The sequence below is a fragment of the Delphinapterus leucas genome, chromosome 14, assembly GCF_059928025.1.
Source record: "Delphinapterus leucas isolate spDelLeu-1000000601 "Yukka" chromosome 14, BTC_Dleu_Yukka2, whole genome shotgun sequence".
Lineage (NCBI taxonomy): Eukaryota > Metazoa > Chordata > Mammalia > Artiodactyla > Monodontidae > Delphinapterus > Delphinapterus leucas.
The window spans coordinates 31,051,334-31,076,926 of NC_143142.1; the positions used below are offsets into that span (position 1 = coordinate 31,051,334).

The following is a 25,593-nucleotide window of genomic DNA, read 5'->3' on the forward strand; positions in this document are numbered from 1 at the left end:
CAAAATAAAATAAAAATACAATACAATAAAGCTGAAATTCTTTTAAAAGGTTGACTATGACTAAGAATTGAGCAGATATGGTAGAAAAGTTGAAGTCAACAAGGGGACAGGAGGTTACCCAGCAGGATGCAGTGAAGGGACACAGGAGTAATGGATGGAGGGGAGCCTTGCAGCTCCCTCCTGGAGGAAAGGGGATGCAGAAGGGCAAGAAACACATTGTTCTTACAAGTCCGACACAAGGGAAATCATGTTTAGATTTTAATTTGTGTTAAGAACTGAAGATTGATACACATGGTAAAGAAATTTCTGTGTTAAGATGGGTCAGGAGGGGAATTCTGAGGATAATAACAGCGACAGGTAAGCGAGACAAGCTCAGATTTCAGCAGAGCCCGCTGGCCTCTGGCATGCTACTAGACGACATTCATTGTTTCCCGGTACTTTATTTGCCGTTAGGTCAAGTTAGCTCCATCAGTTAACACTGCCCTCTCAGCTGGCTGTTCACCGAAATTATAATAATAAACATAATGACCACCAAACAAAAATCCTGTTACCGGTGGCTGTGTGTCTACTGTGATTCAGAGAAACCAGGGGCTCTGCATTCACCATCTAATTAGGCTTCACTGCAGCCCAACGAGGAGAAATGATTTCTAATTCCATTTGCTGCATTAGGAAACTAAGGCCTTGCCTGGTTCATCCACTTGCTCAAGGTCAGGGCTGGGCAAACGTTCACTGTATGGGGCCAGAGCGTACAAATTTTAGGCTCTGTGGACCAGTTTCTGTCGTAACTACTCAATTTGGCCTTTAAAGCCCAAAGACCGACAATACGTAAAAGAGTGAGCAGGACTGTGTTCTGATCAAACTTTATTTATGGACACTGGAGTTTGAATTCATATAATTTCATGTGTCACAAAATGTCATTGTCTTCTTGATTTTTTTTTCAACCACTACATGATTCTCAGACCATACAAAGTTAGGAGGCAGCCTGGCTTTGGCCCATGAACTGTAGTTTACTGATCCTGGGTCAAGGTGATCTACGAAGTTAACTGGCAGAGTCCAGATTCAAAGGAGAAACTGTGCCCCCTCCTGTAGGCTTAAAAGTATAAGCTACTAAAACGATTAATTCCATCTGGTCTATGATATGGATTACTTGACAAAAGTGGCTAGCCCAAATGTTAACTGATACTAACATATAGTAATAATAAACATAAACAGTACAGAGTGAATTTTTACTTTATTTATTTATTTATTTATTTATTTATTTTTCGGTACGCAGGCCTCTCACTGTTGTGGCCTCTCCCGTTGTGGAGCACAGGCTCCGGACACGCAGGCTCAGTGGCCATGGCTCATGGGCCCAGCCGCTCCGCGGCATGTGGGATCCTCCCGGACCGGGGCACGAACCCGTGTCCCCTGCATCGGCAGGCGGACTCTCAGCCACTGCACCACCTGGGAAGCCCTTTCCAAATCATTTTTATTTTCAAATACCTATTTGCTTTTCTGGACATTAAAGAAGGGTGAAAAGTTTTTGTTTACTTAAAATTTCAAAATAAATTAATAGGCACTGTGAACAAAAAGAGACCAATCATAGCAATGTTGAGCCTGAAAATGTTGCTTTTTAATTTTTATGATATGTTTTTAAAATGAGATAGTACTATAGTAACAAGGGCGTTAAATGCACTTGCTTTTCGTGGGTTTATCTAAACCAGGTAAAATCGAAATCAATCACGGACGTTCACGTCTCTTACACATGAAGTGTTCTGAAGTGAGAGCTTATGCTATTAATAATTTAAGAACAATTAAAGACAGCAAATATTTCTCCCTTGGGCCTTTGGCAGTGGCTTAGCCAGTTTCAGCGGGTGCTCCTACTAACAGCTGCCTCAACCCTCCTCTAATTATAATGAAAGAATAATCCTCACAAAACCATATTTAAACACAGCGGAACGAGGGCTTCCACAAAACTGTACATACTTCTCCAGCGGCGTACTATAAGGAGGAGGGAAATAAAGGTAGATTTGGGAGTACAGCTGTAGCTTGAGAGAGCTGTGTTTAGATAGTCTCCACCTTGGGGTGACTAACTATATTTGATTTCTAGGGCTGCCATAGTAAAGTACCACAGACGGGGTGGCCTGAAACGTATTTTCTCACAGTCCTGGAGGCTGGAAAGTCTAAGATCAAGGTGTCAGCAGTGCTGGTTTCTCCTGAGGCCTCTCTCCTGGGCCTGTGAATGGCTGTCTTCTCCCTGGGTCCCCACATGGTCATCCCTCTGTGTGTGTCTGTGTCCTAATCTCCCCTCTTCTTATAGGGACACCAGTCATATTGGGTCAGGGCCCAACCTAATGGTCTTGTTTTACCTTAATTACTTCCTTAAAGACCCTTCTTCAAATACCATTTGGCATTCTGAAGACTGGGGGTTAGGACTTCAACACATAAATTTTGGGAGAAGGCAATTCAGCCCATAACACCAACTCAGAAGACCACTATAAATGACTGTGTATAAAGCTGTTTTCCAAATTTAATAATATTTGTTCATTTTGGACCATCCCAGTCCACACCTACCCTCTGCGGCTTTACTGATGCTGAGTTAACTCTAGTCCCTGCCACTGCCGCTGAACCTCTAACAAACCAGCTTCATGCAGGGGCCTTGGCTGGGGATGCGTGTCCGCTGTTCTTGATGTTGGGCCTGAGCTTCCTAAGCCCACCCCACCAGCTCCTCCTGGCACACGAAGCGATCGGAAATGCTGCTTGGCCAGGGCCGGCCATCACAGACGTAAATAAGTGCCATTGTGCTTCTCTGTGTTGCTCTAAGGATGGCCCCGAACTACAGAATAGAAAACCTTTCTAGGCAACCAGGTACATGAAAGTCAGCAATCTGCTTTTCTCTTTCCTGAGAAAATGAAAACACATTTCAAAACCCTACCAAAGGCTTTAATTCCGTGTGTGTTAGGCTGAGCTAAGCTGCTTTAAACCCTGTTTCATGGTACTAAGGACTTGAACTAGAGGGATTCACTTCAAATTCTGATAAGGTCTCTAGAATTTGAAAATAGTCTTCAGCCCCTCTATTTGAGCACTGGGCCTGAGACAGCTCTCCTTTTATCTTCCGACTTCAAAGTATAATCTGGGAATAAAGGTTTACTTTCCCGTGAATTCCGAAAGTTCTATACCATCAGGGACAATGGGCTGACGTCCTTAGGAAAGAATCTCAGACTCTGAACGAACTTTCTTTGGCATCCACACGCTCCTTGGGACGGTGGAAGGGCTACAAGTATTCTGGAGCCCACCTGGCCCCTGGACACTATGGGAAGTTAACTCTTTGGACGGTAAGCATGATGGTGTATTTTCTAAAGAGTCTCTATGTTTGCATCAATTTGAATTTTTTAGTCCCCTAGCCATGAAGCAGCTGTGCCATGACAGGAAGAACACGGTTCGGAGTCAGACACACATGGAACTGTAGCCACGTTTTGTGTGACCTCTGACCTCCCAGACCCTTAGCTTCCTGATTTGGAAAATGAGGATACTGTTATCCACCTCACACTCATTTAGGGGATGAGGTAAGAAAATGGATGTGGAAGTAGCTTATAAATGACAGTGCACTAAAGATGATGTCGGTGGGGCATCTCTCCTGATTCTTCAGTGACTACGTTTCTTTGTTTAAAAACACTTGGTGGCCCCACACCTGGCCCCATGGTGTGGGGTTCCTTCATATCCTGACCTTATTTGGAGCCATTTAAGGAACAATGAAACACACTGCTTTCTATTCTAACAATATCCATTTTTATTCATCAAGTTAACAATATTTCAAGGCAAATTGCCTACCAACCTTGATGATGCCGATTTACTACTACAGATGAAAATCTCAAATGTCTCTTGCTCTTTGGCATTAAATAGTGAGTGGAAGTGGAGCTTTTATTGAGAGTTTTATTACTTTATTTTATGGCCACACGTTTTTATGTGACAGTAAGGCAGCTAAACACACATTAAATAAGCGCTGAGATAACTTGATAATGACCTTCCACAGATTCTTTCCTCCAAGGAGGTCAGTGCCAAAGAAGACGGGAGAACGTGTTAAACGGAGAAAGGAGCCTGACCTAGAAGGGATGAGAGGAAGCAGGAGCCTTTCTTTCAACGTGCAAAACATTTGTGGGCTGCCCGTGCGTGCCGGGCACTGGTGCACACAGGGTGAAAAGAACTCAGTCTGAGTTTGTCTTCTTTCTCCGACAGAGTCACAACGGAGCCAGAGACAGAGAGCGAGTCTTGAGGGCCTGAGATAAACGCCATCATAAAGACACGGTCAGTGTCTTCTCGCCGGACGGGGATGGGGCACTAGCTGCATGGGGCACGGAGCAGGCCTCATGGTTCCTGTACTTAGGGGAGGAGCTAAGCGGTTGACAAGTAGACAAGAGGAGGAAGGGCATTTCTGAGCTAGGGAACAACATGTGAGAAGGCACGGCGGTGTGACAGAGAAGGCCTCGATGATGTGCTCGGGGAGGGGGGCAAGGTCCAAGGTGACCGAAATGTAAGCTTCCGGGGAGGAGCTGGCCAGCGGCGGGGGTCCTGAACATAGAGACCCCACAGGCCTCCCTAAAGCCTCTGATTCTAACCCCCGTACAGGGAACTCTCTATGTACTTGACCCTCGCTGGCACTCAAGCGCTGGTGCAGGGCAGCTGCTCCTTGGAGGCCCTCTGGCAGCTCAGGGGGTCAGTACAGGAGGAACAGGATGCTGTACCAGACAGAGGAACAGGTGGGTATCAGACTGATAGCCTCACACTCTGACTGATGTAACTGCTCCTTTGGTGAAAAACCTTATCACTTGCTGCTCATTAGATGTCAACCCAGACTCTGAACGACACGGATTCATCCACTAAGTATCTGTTGAGAGCCCACACTGGGCAGGTGCTGTGTGTCCATCAGCGAACAAGACCGACGCTAGTCCCGGAGATGTGAGGCTTCCCGTGTTGCCGAGAGATCAGACGGTTAAAAAGTAACCCTACGGGGCCTTCCCTGGTGGCGCAGTGGTTGAGAGTCCGCCTGCCGATGCAGGGGAAGCGGGTTCGTGCCCCGGTCCGGGAAGATCCCACATGCCGCGGAGCGGCTGGGCCCGTGAGCCACGGCCGCTGAGCCTGCGCGTCCGGAGCCTGTGCTCCGGCAACGGGAGAGGCCACAACAGTGAGAGGCCCGCGTACCTCAAAAAAAAAAAAAAAAAAAAAAAAGGAACCCTACGGGAATGCACGGTTCCCTCTCCCAGAGCCCAGAGCTCAGGGCAAGGCCCTGGGGAAGGGACCTGCAGGAGAGGTGGGGGCGGGGGCACCTCCCCCATGGTCCTTCCTGGCAGGAAGGAGCAGCATTTGGTAAATGAACAAAGTACAACAGGGCGGAAACGGAGGCAGCACGAGCCAGGGGAGCTGACGGAGAGGAGGACAGAGCCCGAGGGTGGGGTCCCGGGAGCCGGCTGGTCTTCACTCCTGTTCCCCTAGTGCCTCCAATGGCCCCGCATGGCCAAGGCAAAGGACAAAACGCCCTGCCTTCTCAGAGCGGAGAAAGACCAACGCACAACATGTGAGGGCTGATGGAGAGAGACGAGGCCTGGAAGGGCCGGGGGAGCTGGGCGGCTGCAGGGTGACGTTGTATTTTGCCGTCTTCCTACTTTTGCTTAGACTTGGTATGATCACACTGCACTTCAGTGAGGTCTCTGACTACAGGATAGAGCAGCCCTGGAGGGGAGCAAAGGGCACCTAGGATGATGAACAGGAAGGATGCACGGAGCGCCGGAGTGCGGCTGGGGCGACTGAGGCCAGCGCAGCCGCTGCGCACATAACCCAGACAGACCTCCTGGACCCGGGGCATTTAGGACCAAGAATGGGTAGGATGTACTGAGTGGTTCGGTGTAGGGGGTGCAGAGACAAGGTGAGTCATAGGTTTCTGGCTGGAAGGAGTGGGCAGTTCATGGAATTATTTACTGAACTAAGGGACATGGGCAGAGGAACATTTATCTGGGGGGAGAGGTAAGAGAGAAAAGGCTGGGGGGGAAGAGGAAGATGCTCAGTGTTTTAGGGAAGCAGAGTTGAAGGTGCCCAGGGCATCCAGGTGGGGTGGCAGCACCTGGAGCTCCCTCCAAGCTGGCTGAGGACAGGGACGTGGGGACCCAGGCACACTCCCAGGAGTGATGGCTCCAGGGTGGAAGACCTGGTCCCCCACCCTGCAGTCTTCCTCCACCTGGAAGAGGAAATGGGTCCAAAGCTGCTTCAACTGAAACGCCAGTGCAGCCCATTTGACACCTCCTAAATCCCCATCACAGCGTTCCCTGTGCCAGCTGCTGCAAGGTGACAAGGGGACACTAACCACAGCACCAAGACCCTGGAGCCTGTGATTTCCCATTCTCCTTTTTAATTTTATATTTCATTTCTGCTACTAATTCTCTGAAATGATATCATTTTCTGAGCATAAACTGCTGAAAAAAGATAAGTAATGCAAATATATTATAGGCTCTACACTTTCTTTGGAAAAAGAAGGTTTAACATAAATATTTTTCATTTGAACTAATAAACACATCACATAACATGTTAGCTATCTGTCTCAAATGAAATACCATAGATTCATAATCTGTCCAAAAGACTAGCTTAGGTTTACCTTTCTGAACCTGTTATTTAAATGTTTCCAATGGTGCCCAAGTGGTGAACTTATTAGGAAGAATTGTAATTGCTGACTGTTGGAATTTCTGCTTCCCAAATCCCTAATAATTTAAAATATAGTGACCTCTATTACTGATTTCTTCAGAAATCATTCTCAGAAGTTGTGCGGTTCTTGGAACGTTTGTGTGTTTTATATACTTAGAGTTAGACAAAGGTGGCCAGAAAAGGAAGCTACAACGGTGGCAGGGCCTGTCAATGATTTCCTCTGTTTGTTGGATCCAGATCATCCGCAGAAATCACCTCTCTGGCCTCACTTTTGTTTTCACTCTGGCTACGGCGAGAGCTTCAATACCACGGTGGAATCAATAACCAGCTTATAGACAGGTCACCCAGATAACATTCTTTTCTCTGCCACGGGCCTGGGGCTCAGTGAAAACCCAGGTGCAGAGCCCAGGGCCACGTTCTGTCAGCTTCCATGGTGAAGCTTTGTTTTTAAAAAGTAGCTATAGGCAGTTCTGAGGTGGAGAGATGTGTCTTTGTTTTCAAAAAATTATGAAACCATATTGGAATTTATATGAAAGATGACTGTGTCATCTGCTTATAGACCCTTCATAACAGTCAAAATCCTAACCTTATTATTATAATATCAGCCTTTTATAATAACTGAAGCTGAGATGTGATCGGTATGCTAGAAGGGTCAGGAATACTATTGATAAAATATAGAAGAGTTACGATTTCTACTACAAAGTAGTACTACAAAGAAATTCTTTCAAAAGAGAAAAAGATACATGCTACCATGTAAAAACAAGACGAGCTATACCAACATACACCTAATAAGTGAGCAGAATGGCCTTGCTAATGTGCCAGAGCTTAACTGAGGGCAAAAACCTTCAATAGGACCACCTTGCTAAGTCTGCATACCCTACCAGCTATGAGGCATATTTAATACCTGTGGGTCGAACAGAGCCCCACTTTATAATGTAAAATACATCAGCACCCAGCCTCAGAATGGCAGCAATCAGCAAACACAGAAATCAAGAAATAACAGGGAAGGCCAACTGATCTCACTTTGTAGTTCTTAGAAGGATTAGAGCTCAGTGAGCCTGGCTGATAATGATCTTTTACTCCTCCAAGCATCTCTTAGTGCTGAATCACCCTGTCAGGTTACAGCTCTGCACTCTATACAACTAACCACCTCACTCAGCTTATGTCAACTCTATCTGGTTCTCTCTTGAAATGAGAAATTCTTATTGTCTCATTACATCCTTAAATCAACTCTAAACCCGGGCTGTGGGCTGTGCTCACAGAGCCCCATTTTGTGGTGAGGGGCAAAGCAGAGTGAGCTGATTGACCCAAGGGCTGGCTCTGAAAGCAGCTTCTGCAACTGTGCACTTGTGCAAACAGACTGGTGGTGCACTTGCGTAAATAGATTCACTGTGCGCTTGTGTTAAGTCGCTTCGCTTATCCAGGTCTCAACTTCCTACTCATCAAAAGGTAGAAGTCAGATGACATTATAAAGAACTAACTTTTTTTTCTTCTAAGTACATACTATCAAGAACTTTGAAGGGTCTGAGACTTTACCCAACTTTCAAATTAACGAGTTGCCTGCCCCAGTTTCATGTACGTTAGCAGAAGACATGAGATTCTTGGGTCAGAGATGAAGGACTTCATTACTGACAAGTGGCATGAGCTTCAAGCTTCTCTCATCACCCCTTGCCCCCAAAGTTCCATGAGGGCAACAGTGAGGGGCCAGGCCGTGCTACCCACGCAGTAGGTTTGTGTTACGCCTGAGGGACCCTGAGATCAGGGAATCCAAATCTCTTACTTGGCTATAAGCACACCTGTTTGTCCTTTGCTCCAGAGAGAGGCATTTATTATACTGAACAGGAAGACAGCCTGCCCTCTGCTTCAGGAGCAGGTGCTGCCTCTGTCTCCCACAGCTGTTCGCTATACCAGCATCCTTAAAAAGATAGCCCAGAACAAAGACCATCAGTGCTTCCACTGGCAAAATGTGCAGAAGCGTGAGAAACCTATGGAGAACGGCATCCCAACATCCTCTAAACAATTCAGGTGTTATACATTTCTCTCATTATAAGTGGAGTCAAGGTTAGAGACACACTCAGTATGAAGAATAGATTTCCAACTGATCCCAAGAGTGAATTCTACTAGTATCCTGCTAAAAATCAATCATCTTAAAAAAATAAAAATAAAAAGCAAGTTTCTTTGCAGATCTCAATTTTGATCCATACAGAGTACTAACAACCTTGAACACATTTATTCAAGATCGGGAATAAACCTTACCCAATTTTTCAATAGTTATTTAGTTCTCCACACCTTGTAGCTTAGGTATGGCTCATCCCATCCATAGACCCGAGCATATATCTTTTTCTTTCTTTTATTTTGGAGCAGTTTTAGACTCACAGCAAAATTTAGGCAGCAAGTACAGAGCTTTCCCATATACCTCTTGCCCTATACAAGCACAGCCTCCCCATTATCAACTTACCCCACCAGATGGGACATTTGTTGCCACTGATGAACCTACATGAACAGGACATTATCACCCAGAGTCCACAGTTTACATTAGGGTTCACTGTTCGTGTCCTACTTGCTATGGGTTTGGACAAATGTACAGTGGCATGTACCCACCATTACAGTATCATACAGAATATTTCTACTGCCCTAAAAATCCCCTCGGCGTCTCCCTCCCTCCCACCCTCCCTATCCCACCCCTCTAGGTGGTCACAAAGCACCGAGCTGGTCTCCCCGTGCTATGCGGCTGCTTCCCACTAGCTAGCTATTTTACGTTCGGTAGTGTACCATTGTAAAGCAATTATACTCCAATAAAAATGTAAAAAAAAATGAAAAATAAAAATAAATAAAAATATTAAAAAAATGAAAAAAAATCCCCTCTGTTCTGCCTCCTCATCACTCCCTCCCTTCTACCTCCTGGCAACCACTGATCTTTTTACTGTCTCCATAGTTTTGCCTTTTCTAGAATGTCACACAGTAGGAATTGTACATACGTAGCCTTTCCATATTAGCTACCTTCACTTGGTAATATGCATTTAAATTTCCTTCATATATTTTCATGATTTGATAGCTCATTTCTCTTTAGCGCTGAATAATATTCACTTGCCTGGATGGACTACAGGTTATTTGTCCAATCACCTACCAAGGGAGATCCTGGTTGCTTCCAAGTTTTGGAACTATGAATAAAGCTGCTATAAACATCCTTGGGCGGGTTTTCGGGTGGACATAAGTTTATCACTTCTTTGGGTAAATATCAATGAGCACTCCTGCTGGATTGTGTGGTAATATACTTCTAGTTTTGTAAGAAAGTGTGGAGCTGTCTTCCAGAGTGGCTGCACCATTTTGCATTCCCATCAGCACTGAATGAGAGTTCCTGTTGCTCCACATCCTCACCAGCAGGTGGTGGTGTCAGTGTTCTGGATTTTGGACATTCTAATAGGTGTCTAGTGCAAGACTGCATCTTTATTGCTCCAAGTCAGTCTCAACCAGCAACTCAGCATCACTTGGGAATTTGGTAGAAATGTAACTTGCTGAGCCCAACCCCAAACCTACTGAATCATAAACTCTGGAGTGGGATCCAGCAATCTTTTAAAAGCCTTCCAGGTGATTCTGATGTATACCACCAACATCATCAAAGTACATTAACATTTGAGAATAAGGACACTAAGTAAATCAGCTCAAAAAAAATATACTGGTTGTTATTATTGGTCCTAAGTTGGCCTAACAGATTGAAAGAAAGGAGTTATATTCTAGGTTTGGGAAAGGTTCTCTCCCCCTCCAACAGCTATGAACAAAGCATGTTTTCCTCATGGCCATGAAGAGGACCATCTTTGGGTTGGAGCTGACACAGAAGAGGTTTGGAAGGATCTCATGTCCCTGGTAATATTACTGAGCCACTAAATCAACAAACTGCAAAGTGTGACTTATCTATGGGCTTCCTCTTACTCCAAGTTGATACATTTCCTTTTTGATTAGTTTGTATGAGCAGGCTTTATGTTACTTGCAGCCCAAAGCATCCTGATTAAAACAATTTATTTCTAAAGTTCCTCTGTGCCCTAATGTTTATGTTTCCTTTTAGAACCTCCTCCCTACAGCTATCCTGGGACTCTCTGCAAGCTTTCCTCCAGATAAATATGTGCATGTGCTGCAAAACAAATGGACGACTTTATAGATTAAAACTGTGTCCATGAGGGCCAGTGCTCATGTGTTTTACCACTGTGTCCTCCATGCCTAGGAGAGTGTTTATCAAATAAGAAGGTCTCCATAAATAGTTGTTGAATAAAGGAAGGAAAGGAGGAAGAGAGGGACGATAGGGAGGGGGGAACCAAAATGAGGTGTGGAGGGTATTTTAACTCAGTTATGTCTACTCAGCTTTCCCACTGGCTGTCCTTTTAGCTGGTTCCCCTGGGATTGTTTGATGCCTGCTGCATTCCTGGATGCCACATCACATAACATCCAAAGGTGAAAAAGGACTCTTTCTCCTTGTACACCATTAAAGAGCAAAGGAACCTTTTCCAGAAGCCTCCCCAGCCCTGTGGTCTTCTTTGAATGTCTTTTGGACCAGAATTTCACTGGTTGAAGACTGAAGTATGAAAATTAACGATCTTTAAAATATTCAAAGAAAATGTGGAAGTACCTTCTAAAACAAGACTGGAAAACAAGCCACTGGAAAAATAACAGTTTGATTAGTAAAAGTGACTGCATATCTCACCATCTACCTAGAATAAATATATTTGGATTGATTTAAATTCTAGTGATAATTTAATCATATATTAAGATATATGGATAGTTCTAAAGGCTATGATTGACAGATTTAACTATACAAAATGTAAACATTTCTCTTCAACAAAATGTATCATGAATAAAGTCAAAAGACAAATGGCAGAATGAGGGAAAATATTTAGAAAACATATAACAGACAAGTAGTTAATAACCCTACTATATAAAAGACTCCTACAAATTGAAAAGGAAAAGATTGTAATAGCATCCTAAAGATAGAAATAGATAATATGATGATTAAAAATAAGGTCAACCAAAACCTACGGGATGCAGCAAAAGCAGTTCTAAGAGGGAAGTTTATAGCAATACAATCCTACCTCAAGAAACATCTCAAATAAACAACCTAAACTTACACCGAAAGCAATTAGAGAAGGAAGAACAAGAAACCCCAAAGTTAGCAGAAGGAAAGAAATCATAAAGATCAGATTAGAAATAAATGAAAAAGAAATGAAGGAAACGATAGCAAAGATCAATAAAACTAAAAGCTGGGTCTTTGAGAAGATAAACAAAATTGATAAACCATTAGCCAGACTCATCAAGAAAAAAAGGGAGAAGACTCAAGTCAACAGAATTAGAAATGAAAAAGGAGAAGTAACAACTGACACTGCAGAAATACTAAGGATCATGAGAGGTTACAACAAGCAACTCTATGCTAAAAAAATGGAAAACCTGGAAGAAATGGACAAATCCTTAGAAAAGCAAAACCTTCCAAGACTGAACCAGAAAGAAACAGAAAATATAAACAGACCAATCACAAGCACTGAAATTGAAACTGTGATTAAAAAACTTACAACAAACAAAAGCCCATGACCAGATGGCTTCACAGGTGAATTCTATCAAACATTTAGAGAAAAGCTAACACCTATGCTTCTCAAACTCTTCCAAAATATAGCAGAGGGGGGAACACTGCCAAACTCATTCTACAAGGCCACCATCACCCTGATACCAAAACCAGACAAAGATGTCACAAAAAAAGAAAACTACAGGCCAATATCTCTGAGGAACATAGATGCAAAAATCCTCAACAAAATACTAGCAAACAGAATCCAGCAGCACATTAAAAGGATCATACACCATGCTCAAGTGGGGTTTAGCCCAGGAATGCAAGGATTCTTCAATATACGCACATCAATCAATGTGATACACCATATTAACAAATTGAAGGAGAAAAACCATATGATCATCTCAATAGATGAAGAAAAAGCTTTTGACAAAATTCAACACCCATTTATGATAAAAACCCTTCAGAAAGTGGGCATAGAGGGAACCTACCTCAACATAATAAAGGCCATATATGACAAACCCACAGCCAACATTGTTCTCAATGGTGAGAAACTGAAAGCATTTCCTCTAAGATCAGGAACAAGACAAGGTGGCCCACTCTCACCACGCTTATTCAACATAGTTTTGGAAGTTTTAGCCACAGCAATCAGAGAAGAAAAGGAAATAAAAGGAATTCAAATCGGAAAAGAAGAAGTAAAGCTGTCACTGTTTGCAGATGACATGATACTATACATAGAGAATCCTAAAGATGCTACCAGAAAACTACTAGAGCTATTCAATGAATTTGGTAAAGTAGCAGGATACAAAATTTATGCACAGAAATCTCTGGCATTCCTATACACTAATGTTGAAAAATCTGAAAGTGAAATCAAGAAAACACTCCCATTTACCATTGCAACAAAAAGAATAAAATATCTAGGAATAAACCTACCTAAGGAGACAAAAGACCTGTATGCAGAAAATTATAAGACACTGATGAAAGAAATTAAAGAGGATACAAATAGATGGAGAGATATGCCATGCTCTTGGATTGGAAGAATCAACATTGTGAAAATGACTCTATTACCCAAAGCAATCTACAGATTCAATGCAATCCCTATCAAACTATCACTGGCATTTTTCACAGAACTAGAACAAAAAATTTCACAATTTGTATGGAAACACAAAAGACCACGAATAACCAAAGCAATCTTGAGAACGAAACACGGAGCTGGAGGAATCAGGCTCCCTGACTTCAGACTATACTACAAAGCTACAGTATTCAAGACAGTATGGTACTGGCACAAAAACAGAAATATAGATCAATGGAACAGGACAGAAAGTCCAGAGATAAACCCACACACATATGGTCACCTTATCTTTGATAAAGGAGGCAGGAATGTACAGTGGAGAAAGGACAGCCTCTTCAATAAGTGGTGCTGGGAAAACTGGACAGGTACATGTAAAAGTATGAGATTAGATCACTCTCTAACACCATACACAAAAATAAGCTCAAAATGGATTAAATACCTAAATGTAAGGCCAGAAACTATCAAACTCTTAGAGGAAAACTTAGGCAGAACACTCTATGACATAAATCACAGCAAGATCCTTTTTGACCCACCTCCTAGAGAAATGGAAATAAAAACAAAAATAAACAAATGGAACCTAATGAAACTTCAAAGCTTTTGCACAGCAAAGGAAACCATAAACAAGACCAAAAGACAACCCTCAGAATGGGAGAAAATATTTGCAAATGAAGCAACTGACAAAGGATTAATCTCCCAAATTTATAAGCAGCTCATGCAGCTCAATAACAAAAAAACAAACAACCCAATCCAAAAGTGGGCAGAAGACCTAAATAGACATTTCTCCAAAGAAGATATACAGACTGCCAACAAACACATGAAAGAATGCTCAACATCATTAATCATTAGAGAAATGCAAATCAAAACTACAATGAGATATCATCTCACACCAGTCAGAATGGCCATCATCAAAAAATCTAGAAACAATAAATGCTGGAGAGGGTGTGGAGAAAAAGGAACACTTGCACTGCTGGTGGGAATGTGAATTGGTACAGCCACTATGGAGAACAGTATGGAGGTTCCTTAAAAAACTACAAATAGAACTACCATATGACCCAGCAGTCCCACTACTGGGAATATACCCTGAGAAAACCATAATTCAAAAAGAGTCATGTATCAAAATGTTCATTGCAGCTCTATTTACAATAGCCAGGAGATGGAAACAACCTAAGTGTCCATCATCGGATGAATGGATAAAGAAGATGTGGCACATATATACAATGGAATATTACTCAGCCATAAAAAGAAACGAAATTGAGCTGTTTGTAATGAGGTGGATGCACCTAGAGTCTGTCATACAGAGTGAAGTAAGTCAGAAGGAGAAAGACAAATATTGTATGCTAACACATATATATGGAATTTAAGGAAAAAAAATGTCATGAAGAACCTGGGGTAAGACAGGAATAAAGACACAGACCTACTAGAGAATGGACTTGAGGATATGAGGAGGGGGAAGGGTAAGCTGTGACAAAGCGAGAGAGTGGCATGGACATATATACACTACCAAACGTAAGGTAGATAGCTAGTGGGAAGCGGCCGCATAGCACAGGGAGATCAGCTCGGTGCTCTGTGACCACCTAGAAGCGTGGGATTGGGAGGGAGGGAGATGCAAGAGGGAAGAGATATGGGAACATATGTATAACTGATTCACTTTGTTATAAAGCAGAAACTAACACACCATTGTAAAGCAATTATACTCCAATAAAGATGTAAAAAAAAAAGGGCAAAGGGCTGAATAATTAGGGTATCCATATTTCATAATAATAAGTCGCTACTACTAAGAGTGAGTTAAAGACATATAAGTATTGCACTGGACTCCAGCCACTAAAGAGATGTTCAGAGAGTACTGACTGATGTGAAATCAAACTGCAGAACCTTACGTACAATATGATATCACGTTAGAACTAGTAAGTAAGAGACTTGGGACACAGATTGATATTTATATGTCTAAATGGGCATAGAGAGAGATGTGCAAAGATAAACACCCAAGTATTATCCCCAAGAAAGGTAGTGCAAGAAAGATGAGGAAATCTATGACCTTCTTCACTATATATTTCCATAATTTTTGCCTTCTTATATGGTACCTATGAATTCAGTAATTAAAATAGATCAACAAGCTACAAACATTAACAAATAAAATGTTATGTATGATGAATTCATGATCCAACTTAAGAGCAATATAGTCTAGCTAAAGAATAGTAAATATGTAACAATATATAACACCTAACGGAAATATATGTTAATACCTGTATCTTTTCTACTGTTAATATATGCTAGGAAGAGTTTTCAATGCCAGCTATAAATCCATCTCTATAGTCACTTGTCTAGATCTGTAAGAAAGAAATATTGCTATTTGGTCAATAGAAATATTTTACCTGAGTAGTTATATTACTTACATTACTCATTCTACAAAGGTAATAACATGGATGGAAGATCAGCAATCTTGATCTCAAACTGTTCTATTATCTTTCTTATTTTAATAATAGGTATAACCATACTTCCTAATAAAATTTCTGCTATTTGTAGTTTTAATTTCATTTATATGTATTATTCATTTTTAAAGCTTTCTATTCACTCAAAATTTATTCTAATAGGTAATGCAATTACCGGTTCTTTGTATTCTTAAAATTAATTTATAACAATATTACCCAAACACAGGAATGTGGTTAACCCTCATAAACTAAAATTGTGACATATCATCAAGCTTTCATAATCTGTTGTTATCACTCTGCAAGTTTTAGCTCTCATTTATTTTACTTCTTTTTAATTTAGTTTGTAACAACGGGAGCGACATTATCCTTACAGATGAAGCAGGCAAGTTCTAATCGGAGCCCAAATGCCACTGAATGTGTTCCAATGAGTTATCCATCCACATTAAAGAGGACAAATGAGCTGAGAGCTGGTGTGATAAGAGGAGGATGAATCTGAGCCTGCCTAGGCAAGATGGATAGAAGCACACGGGACCTATGAGGTCAAAGATAAAATCCATCTATTTCCCAATTCGTGAAATTGGATTTGCTGCGTTTGAGGCGCAAACCCAGAGCGAACCTGGTGAGCTAAGGGTGCGTGAACTTTTCCTGAAATGTCCTGAAGACAAAGGTCATACTGAGACTAATTCTTTCTGCTCTTGGGTCAGGGGCTCAGAAGCCAGGTAGAGCCTGTCTCAGAAGCAGTCCACAGGGGAAGAATTTACCTGTGCACACTTCAGTCCCTTATATCCACAGCATCAGGACCCTCGCCTCCAATCTCATTCCACGAGGGTCTTCTATACCTTCCTGACGTCTGCAGGTAAATGGGCAAAGGGGAGGACATCCGCCAGGATGCCTCCATCACGGTGGGAGGCTGCCTTACTGCTCTAATCACACTGTGCTTGGCAGGCTTCGGGTGCTCTCTGCAAACTCGGAGGCGTTAGGGCCTGGGGCGGTGCTCTCCCAAGGGCTAACATGTCAGAAACACTCACCGCGTCACTATAATGGCAACCACCACTGCAGACGGATGCCTCAGACGTGAATAAAGCCTTCACAAGTTATCCTATTTCTTTGCCACCCTTCAGGGACTTTGGGTCACTGTGCTTTTTCCCAACAACATGGGAAAGAGTCAAAAAATGCACCGTTTTCCCAGGTTCCAGTGAATATTGCAACAGCTCTTGACATTAGCTTGAGGACGTACATCTATTTTTTGTTTTACTTAAAGCAATTTGGTGAGTGGGTCAACCAAAACCCATCTGACCAGCTGAAATGTCCTACTGGAAGATTTTGCCATAATAGTGTGTATGCTCAGTCGCAATAAGTGTATTCGTTTTATCAGAATTTGCTAGCAGACCTATTGGGTTTTCCTCAACATAGTATGTAAAGATCCGAACAAACTTTTTGGCCAACCCAATACTCAGACTTCAGAGTGACCAAAGTTCTCTGCTAACCATTTCTCATGCATTTAGCACATTTAATTCTCCCAACAGCGCTATGAAGAAGGTGGTGGTATCGGTAGAAAACAGACTAGAATTATTAGAAACTTAGGTTCCGAGGTTTAGTAATTTGTTGAGATATTTTTTAGCTGTTAGTGTCAGCGCCAGCAGTCACCCCAAGTCAGGCAGACTTTAAAGTGAAAGAAGTTAACCAATGGACATTGTCTTCTCTGAATATGTCCGAAATATTCACAAAGGCAATTCAGAATGTTCAGTCATGCCCTGAGTCTTAACAAAAAACCTAAGTAAGCAGTGCATATTGATTATGTAGAGGACCCAGTCTATGAGAAATGCTTACATAGAGACCACAAAATAGAAGTCTACTGAATCATAAGTTTGAGAAGGAACTAAGGCATTTGCTCTAATAAAAATTAAAAATTTCATTCTCAGTACTAAATATTTTTGTTAATATATAAGAGATTTGGGGAAAGATTTAGATGACCCAGGGTCTCTTTAAAAACTGCCCAGGTTAAGATTTAGTGGGTGTCTTCCTCTTTCTAGAAGATACTGCTGTGGGAAGCAGAAGCATCCTTAAGCCTTCTGGTGGCCTTAGGCTCACTCAGCATGCTGAAGTCGGTACTTAATAGGGGACGAATCCTGACCACAAGGATGTTTCTCTATGACAGCAAAGCCCCTCTGACAGAGACTGATGGGATCCGAGCACTAGAACCAGGAATTTGGTCAAGCGCTTCATTGATAAGACATACAAAATGCAGCCTGGCGGGTTCTGCGATTTTCTTCAGTGTCAAATGGCCCATCAGAGGTACAGCCGGGGGAAGCCACAGCCACTGACTGATAATCCCCGGATCTCTCTCTTAAATTTCTTTCCCTCCTCAGTGCGTTCAAAGCTACACAGGGAGCAGCCTACAAAGGCTTCAACCTCACAACTAGAAGTCTGTTAGCAATGCTCACTCTTCACCGTCAAGGGGCCTGCTTGGCACCTTCTAGAACTACCAGGGCACTTAAGAGTCACAGAGGCAGGATAACGAGGACTCTGAAAGCAACCACCTCCATCTATCTGGTCTTCCTAGAGGCCTTTCCAAACCTCTCATTCAGAGTTGCCCCAGTAGTTCTAACCCTATCCCCCTCCTCCCCCGCCATGGCCTTAGGGCTCAGACACGGGGAAAGTGCTGACTCAGTGTTTAAGGGCAGGGTTTCAGGTTTGGGTATTACAGCCTCTGGGGCACAAAAGCCTGTAAGGCAGGGACTGAATATATTACAATAAAAAAGGTGCCACGTTGCTGCTCTGCACCTGTCCTCTGCCCAATTGTGATGCACTACCCAATGCCATGTATTTACATCTGCCGACTAATAGGGCAGATACTTTTTAATACTCTTTTAATGTTTATAATTAAGAAAGGTTCTTACAAATGTATGGACACCAAGGGGGGAAAGCAGGGTGGAGGGGAGGATGAACTGGGAGATTGGGATTGACATATATACACTAATATGTATAAAATACATAACTAATAAGAACCTGCTGTATAAAAAATAAAATTAAATTTAAAAAAAAAAGAAAGGTTTTAATGGTTTAATGTGTTGGAAATGGTTTAACGTGTGGCACTCAGGCTCAGTAGTTGTGGCTCGCTGGCTCTACAGCGTAGGTTCAGTAGTTGTGGAGCACGGGCCTAGTTGCTCTGCGGCATGTGGGATCTTCCTGGACCAGGGCTCGAACCTGTGTCCCCTCTATTGGCAGGCGGATTCCTAACCATTGTGCTACCAGGGAAGGCACATTAAACCATTAAATGGTTTAATGTGTTGGAAATGCATTAAAAAAAACCTGTTGCCCTTTGGCAGAGCTCTTTTAGAATTAGAATTACCACACTTTAATTTTTTTTCCCTGGTAAATAAACTTAAATGAAAAATAAATTATGTTCCATCCAATGAGGTCTTGGCCTGTATTCATTCTGAATCTCAGCCTTTGTCAGGTCTTAGATGGGCTCCCACCTGCCCCCCCCGTGCCCATGGGTGATCCGTGCGGGTCCAGAGACGTACTGCAATGCGAGCAACAGTTCTGTACAGAACAGAAAAATCTGGCTACCCTTGATTTAGGAAGAACACAAATCAAGTTTTGACAAGGTTTAAATTCAGATCAGACCCATCCCAACCAGACTGTCTGTTTTGCCCCCACAAGAGGAACGAAGAATAATAAATAAATAGACACAGAGAGGTCGGCCTTCAGTGGAATGCAGGTATCACGCAATTTGGGCTTCATGGAAGGCCCTGTTGCCAAGAAACCCATCACTTTCCATTTCCCATATGCGAATCCCATTCAAGAGTATTTAAAACGATTGGGACTGACATATACACATTACTATATATAAAATAGATAACGGATGAGAACCTACTATATAGCACAGGGAACTCTACTCAATACTGTGTATGGCCTACATGGGAAAAGAATCTAAAAAAGAGTGGATATAAGTATATGTATAATTGATTCACTTTGCTGTACACCTGAAACTAACACAACATTGTAAATCAACTGTACTCCAATAAAAATTAAAAATAAAACAAGTCACTCCTGTGTCACATTTAGCAAACATGGTGAATTAATACTCCAAAACCAATATTAACCTAAATCTAGTGAGATTTAGACTAGGCCTGGTAGGACAGCATGTGTTGCTACATAAAGCATGTTAAAGATGGTCTCAGGGTATACGGTAAGAGACAACACGGAACATTAACTTGTAGTTAATGGAACATTCCCCACGGCCATCCAAGCATGTGGCAAAGGCAGGAGAGAGCTACACAAATACATCTGTTCTAGGGCAGCAGTACGACCACCACCGCAAAGAATAGGAGATGCACAAAAATGTACACCACCATAGGCTGAGCATAAATTCACTCTCTCACAGGCCACAGAGCAATGGAAGGTGAAGTGACTTGAAGTAGATGAAAAGTATGGCCCATCTCTCATGTCACTGTAAGTAGGATAGACAAGGTAGCTATAACTGTGTTTATCAAATCCCAAGTAGAACAAAAATGCATTTTAATGTAACACATAATCAAAGTTCTTATTACAGTCACAGAAAAGGTTCTAACTAGGCATATATGGAACAAATATATACCTCTCTACAAATATAAAATTACCTCCCCTTACTAGTTTAAAAGAATAGTTCATTATTTTAAAAAACCCTCCAATTTCTTATCTCACTCATTATTCTTGACAAACAGAAGGCTGTCTGTTGATGGGATGGCTGTACCATCCTGATGCAGCACTTATATGCATATACTTGAACTCTCTGGAAACACAGCATTACCCCCTGCTCTAGGAGGCAAGATTTCCACAAGTCAGAAAGATAAAACGTTTTTAAACTTCGAGAATTATTCATTGAAAACCAATGCAATTGCTTAAAGTCTCAAAGGGGTTTACAAAGAATCCCATAAACTAAGTATACACCATACAACATTATCAGAGTAATTACAAAGGTGCAATCACACATGCTACAATATGGATGAACCTTGAAGACGTTATGCTAAGTGAATAAGTCAGGCACAAAAGGACAAATTCTGAACGATTCCACTTACATGAGGGACCTCGAGCCGTCAAGCTCATAGAGACAGAAAGTAGATTGGGGGTTGCCAGGGAGGAAGTGGGGAGAAGGGGTATGGAGTTTCAGTTTTGCAAAATGAAAAAGTCTTAGAGATTGATTGAGTGTACGGAACGCTACTGAACTGTACATTTAGAAATGGTTAAGAAGGTAAATTTTATGTTAGGTTATTTTAGCACGATTAGAAATAAAAAATAATCTAATAAAAAAAATCCTACCTTTCCATTCTCTATATCTTTCTCTATTTCTCTTACAGCATTTATTGTATTATATATGTGTGTGCATGTAATATACATATATTTATATATACAAGCACGTACATATATTTATTTATTTATTGCCTGTACAATTCCTCCCTCCAATACCCGCAAATACATCCGCTCTGAAGGCCAGATCTCGTCTTGTTGCTCTGCCCTTAGGGCCTGGAACAGTGCCTTACAAATATGGGTGCTTAATAAATTTCTTATGCATAGAATTTTTAAACAGTGCAATCATTCTTTTTTCAAATGTTTTTAGTTATATTAATTCTAAAGAACACATTTCAGTTCAGCTTCTTCTCACTCTCACCAATCCTAATTGTTAAGTCATTAGTTTACCATCATCCTGTTTTAACTCCTGGTGCCAGTTATTAGCAAGCCACTTAGCCACAGTTAAACAATGCCCAGGATACATAAAAAGCGAAATCCCCAAATAAGCACTTAAAAAGTCCACTGTGAAAATCAGGCTAACAGCATCACCCATCTCCCTTTTTCAAGTAGCTACCAGTTAATGACTTGTGATATACAGGCTGCACATAGTTATAAGGATATAAGATATAATAGAAAACACAAACTAAATTGCATTTTGCTTCACTGGATACTGAAATAATTTCAGCTCTCTGAGGTTTCCCAACTATAGCTGAAATGCAAAGTTGAAAAATAAGTAGATATGTGTATAAATCTTCAAAGTAGCTCCTGACTGTAACCATTTTTAATATCCCATGTCGGCAGGGCCTTTTCTCATGTGTAAAATACCTTTACAGATAATGTCTAACCCGATCTTCAAAAACACCTTTGATATTATCAGGGCAGGTGTCGAGGGCTCCTATCTGGAGAATCAGAGAAGCCAAGTGATTTGATCAGGGTCACATGTGCAAGAGCCTGTGCATATATCTGAAAATAATTTTCAGAAGCATAAGAAGCAAGAGGTCTGCAGTGTGCTCCCGTACGATTCTTGAAAGAAATATGACCAGGTGATGAGATCGCATCTACAAGCGATCTACGCATCTACACATGAAAATCAATTCCAGGGCACAGAGATGGGTCATAAACAGTGATCTTTCCATTTCAATGCATGAAACGAAATATGGTTTCGTGGGTGTCACCACAGCGTGACAGGACAGGCCCCATGGGTGCAGCACCGCAATGAAAACAGAGCTTGTCCAAAAGAAACAGATTTGATAGAAAAAGAATCAGAGAATGGCGTCTGGCATGGATGCAATGCCCAACTGCAGGGGATTCTCTGAATCCAAATATAAAACTGTATCCCTCCGATTTTCGATTTACCAGATAAGTAATCTCAGGCAACAAAATCAGGTTGCCAACATCGAATTCTTTTGAATGAAAATGTTAAAAGATAATTTTTTTTTCGCCACGGGCAGTTAACTTGTATTGACTACTTGTGACGTGTAAGGTTCTGTCCTAGGCATCTTACATGCACATTAGCTCCTTCAGGCTTCACAGCCACACTAGGAGATACAACACTATTATTATCACCCCTGTTTTATAGATAAGACAAGAGAAACTCAGAAAAGGTACGAAGTCTTCCCAAGGTCACATGTCTAGCTCCGTGCAGAGCCAGGACTCAAACGCAGGCAGCCTGGTACCAGAGCCCAAATTCTCAACTGCTGACTCCAGCTGTAGTATCCTCAGGCACTGGCATCTCATGAAAGTGATATTTTAGCATAAAACCAGGCTGGAAGCTCAGAATAAGAGTCAGTCTTTCAAATTTAACCTGTTTAGCTGTATGAAAAACTCAGTGGTTTTCCCCCCCGTTTGCTCAGATTTTTGCAAACGTCATCACAGACCTCCACTGCCCAGCAGAGCACTCGATACGCATGATTAGGGAGAATTTGGAAAAGGATAAAATAAAAGTGAACTCCGAGACGTTCAGGATAGAAATATACACTGGATCATTTCATTAGAAAGAGAACATAAGACTCTTCATGTTGAAGAGGCCTTCAGGTTCAGCCAGCTCAATCCTCTCACGAGTATAGAATCTCCTTCTGCAATGCCAGGTTCTGCCTGAACCCACCAGTCACTGGAAACTCATTATGCATGACTTAGCTCTTGTCAAATCTGCACAGACACCCTGCTCATCCCCACTCTCTTTCTCAATTCTTCCATCATTCCTCAGTGGTTGAGCAAAGTTCCAGAACATTTCCTATCCTGGGTGCTTTCCCTTGAGCACAGTCTATTCTGTGCTTTCTCTCTTAAAATGTGGGGACCAGAAGTAAGTGTGACAATATTAGGGAGGCTTCCCAGCACTGGTAGAAAAAGACTATCACCACCTACAACATAGGCTTTGCTTTCTTAATGCAACCTACACTTACATTAGGGTTTTTTGTTTGTTCGTTTTTTGTTTTTGTTTTTTGGAGGGGGTGGTGAGGCAACAGCATTACAGAGTGACTAACAGAATATGGACCGTACTGTAGATGCATATGTATTTAAACCTAATCCTCAATCTCTTTTTTTATATGTGCTGCTGCTAAATTTTATCACTCTAATTCCAGACACATACTCTTGGCCTTTTAAACCACACGGGATGGATGCCCAATTATTCCTACTACCTGTCACCCTATTAGATTCATCCACTGTTCATGCCTGGCCAAGGCCGTTTTCCGTCTTCCATCTGCTTTGCAGAATGCTCCGTGTCTCTCTCAGGTTTTGAGATCCGTGACTCGCTCTTGCTGAACCCTAAACACTCGCGAACCATCTGAGGAAGAGGCCGGGACTGTTAGCACATTTTTCAGTCTAGAGTGTGTAGCATCCACCTTCCCCCTTTTCATTCCGTCCTGCATACCACGATTTCACACGGCTCACCTGAGCAGTCAACAAGCTCTCCTGCAGATTTTCTCAAGTCTCAGTTCAACAAAGGGTGAAACTGTATTTCTTCTGACAGTAAAAGGCTCATTCAACTTCCCTTTCCTCACCCACCCAGCATCTCCCCCTCTCATTTCTAGCTTTGACCCACTCACCTAACATATTTCTATTTCCTAAGATTGACTTGTTCGACCACAGCTTTTTCAAAAATGCTCAATCCCCGTGCAGGACAGGTATGCAACAGTGTCCACGGCAGGTTACAAATGGTAAGAGGAAAAAACCTGCTTTCTCATCAGGCTTCCTTGCTTAAGTGAGATTAAACCTCTAAGGCACAGGGCTGGCATGCAGATATCCATTCAGGATTGGTTTTAATGTTTTAAAAAAGGACTGCCATTCTACTATGAAAGTTTCTGCATTTACACACCATGCAGCCAGAACAAAAAGCCTTCTTGAAAACAGATATGCACGCCTTATATTTAGGGGAAATGTAGACAATAATCATGTTGATACCTGAAATGTACAGGCACAAAGCCAGGAGAAAAGACAAAAGAACAGAACTGAAAACAACAGGTAGGTGGGGTTGTCAGTGACTAGAATGACAGATTGGGTCCTTTCTCCAGCCTAGACAATGGGATTCTAACCTTCTTTTGGAGAGGAAGGAAGACGATCTAGCACCATGCCCCCAAACAGGATTCCTCAAAATAACGCTGAAGTGAAAGAACGCAAACTTATTGCTCACAGATGCGGGGAGGACCGCAGGGGCTTCTATTTCCCTGCCCCTAGTAAGGGGGTCACAGTATTGGCCCCAGAGACTTCAAGAGGCAGTTATAAAATAAATAACAGATTTGAAGGCAATTCTTATATTGTAAAGTGATAGATACACGGTTACACAGCTATTGTTTGCATTGTTTGCATTACGACAGATGATAAATTATTTCAAAAAAGGCAGGGAAATTTTATTCAGTGAAAGAGAGAGAGGAGATGACATGGTACAGAGAAGTGAGGAAGAGAAAGTGTTGTCAAACTCCTTTCTCCTTGGACCGCCCATGGCGGCTGTGGGAATCACCACAGTTCTTAGACCAGAGGCTCTGCACTGAGCGTGATGTGACCATGGGGGCGTGGGACATGGGAAACAGACCTGGGCGGACAAGGCAGGCCCAACAGCACATACCCCAAGAAGAGAAAGGGTCCTGTTCCCTCTTCTAACAAAAATAGTTTTACAAAAATAATTTTTTTCCATGAGCTTTGGGCTTTTCGAAACTATACAGTCCAAATTATGAAGAAAGAGTGAAGCAGTTACCATTGTGAAGGTTTAATCATTTCTCCTACCAGACAGGGTTAGACTGCGCTCTGAGTACTTTTAAATCTTAAGAGGAAACGAAACCTACTGATAAGTGTCCTCTTAAATAATGCCACCCGAAGAATCAATTATCTCCATAAAAATTTCTTGAGTCTCCTCACCTCAGCCCTCAATTCAGTGCAAGAACCTGCATTTAAATGATGAAAGAACACTTCAGTACCCCAACCTGTCACTTCTCTCTACTTCTGACCCAAGAGCAGCCAGACAGAAACAGCACTCAAACCTCTAACGGGCTCTTTCTTTAGGGTCTGATTTTTATAAGACTCTGCATTTCTCTCTCCATCAACCCACAGAGCGGGCTCTGCACAGTCAATTAGAACTTTATCATCTAAGAATTTAAAGCCGGCGTGCG

General features: G+C 42.1%; 1 protein-coding gene across 1 annotated transcript in view; it reads right to left on the reverse strand.

Annotated features, from left to right (window-relative positions):
• Positions 1–25,593, reverse strand: part of PTPRM (protein tyrosine phosphatase receptor type M) — a 750,850-nt gene that overhangs the window by 388,148 nt on the left and 337,109 nt on the right. The gene's annotated exons all lie outside the window — the stretch shown is intronic.